Here is a 1,900-nt window from a genome sequence, read left to right on the forward strand (position 1 = left end):
TACATGACGTTACAGTACAAGTTCTCATATGCCCTGAGTCTTAATTGACCTTGGAAGGCTAGGGCCAAAATCTTGGCTTTCCTTGCAGCCCTCCTTTTTCTCTAATTTTGGTCTGAAAACTTAGATTGTTAACCATCCAGAAGACAAGCTTGTAACTGCCTTTTTGTTGTTATGTTTGTTGTTGTTTGGTACTAGGGATTAATCTCAGGACCTTGCACTTGCTTTCAACTCGCTTTCCTCTGATCCTATGTGAAACTTCATATTTTTTGAGGTAGTGCATTCCATCCTCAGAAAATTCTAACTTTGGAAAATCTTTCTTATGTTTAGCCAATATCTCTACCTCTCCTATTTACTAGCTCTCCTTCTAACTCTTGTGGGCCATACATAGCCTTGGGGCTATGCAAATACTTTCCCAAAAAGATGCCAGTAAATATTTATAAACAGAAATATCATGTTCTGCTTAACCTTCTTTTCTGTAGACTTCTGTAAGTTTTATCCTTTATATTTGGGTTTCAAAATTGAAATAACTTTGAGGTTTTTGTCTGTATGAATAGTTTTAATTTTTGAAACATTTATGCATAAAAATGTGAAATATTGTACAACATAAGAGCTGTCTTTAACAAATCATAAGTGGAAAGGAACAGGACATGCCTTCAGCAAGGGTCACATAATAGGTGGCAGAGTGTTTGTGTTTTGGGGAGAAGAGTTTTTGCTTTGTCCCCTGGAAGTCACAGGTCCCTCCTGTCCAACAGTGACCTCCAGCTTCTTGTGAGTGTCTGCGATGGATGGCAGCTGGATGGTGTCAGTGATGCGTGGGAGACACACCTTCTGAGCCCTGGGATTCAGCACGTGCACAGTGGCACCATCCACCCTTCTTACTGTAGTATCTTTGCTAGTCTCACCTTTTTTACTTTTGGTAGGATGATGATGTTCTTGAACCTTGTTTTTGCTTCACTCAGAAGGAAAACAGAAACTAGATTTCCTCAAGGCCTGGGGCCTAGGCCGTGGTTTCAGATTCTGTGCATCATGAATCCAGGCATACTTGAGGGCCTGGTCAGGAGTAATGTGAAGAGAAGGTTCCCATCTTCTAAGGCAATCTGGGAAGCTGGGGTCACAGGTTTTCAGCACCATCAGAAGATCCTTGGAATCCGGGTATCTTCTCTCCACCCTCATTGGTTATATTTTCAGGGAAACCTTAGGAATCTTAGAAACACAACATGATTTAGTTCCAGGTATAAATAGTCACTGGTCACATGACAGCTCTCTACTCAACCATGCTGCTTCCTGAAATGATCTTTACAGCTCTCATGCTTTCTACTATCTCTCAAAATAGCTTTGTTTTACTTGATGTACAAGTAGAATAGTCTCATTGTTCAAAAATTCAAAAAATATACTACATATGTAAAATATGAAATAAAAGCCTGCCTCATAATTCCTCCCCCTTAAAATACCAGTAACATGTTATTGCATATAGTAGACACCACTGGAATGGCTGTCTGATGGCAATTTTTACCTCGACATCCATACATATGCTACCCCCCTCACATGGATGCAGCCCACTGCCCTGACAACAGCTTACACATAACCAGTACCTCACTCTCCCCGTGATTGGTCCAAAGTATAGGATATGACATAAGACTAACCAGAATCATTCTCTGAGATTTTCACAATGGGAATCTAGAAAAGAGAATCTGTTTTTTTCCCTTTCATGTTAGTCTGGAGGATGTTATCTGTGGAAGTACCTGGCAGCCATGTTTCTCTCAGTATGGAGAAATCCTGTCTGCAGTAAGAGAGAAAACAGGGAGAATGGTTGAAAGTGTTCAGGCCTTATCCCATAGGCTAATCCTTGAATTCAGTAAAATTCCTTTGGTTTATGAAGCAATTTCTTTTACAGTGTTAG

At 40.3% G+C, this 1,900-nt stretch overlaps 1 pseudogene; it reads right to left on the minus strand.

The window, feature by feature from the left end:
- Nucleotides 1–663: 663 nt before the first annotated feature.
- Nucleotides 664–1,195, minus strand: LOC111818791 (annotated as a pseudogene).
- Between the last annotated feature and the right edge of the window lie 705 nt (nt 1,196–1,900).

The sequence above is a fragment of the Octodon degus genome, unplaced genomic scaffold (assembly GCF_000260255.1).
Source record: "Octodon degus isolate 3935 unplaced genomic scaffold, OctDeg1.0 scaffold00102, whole genome shotgun sequence".
NCBI lineage: Eukaryota > Metazoa > Chordata > Mammalia > Rodentia > Octodontidae > Octodon > Octodon degus.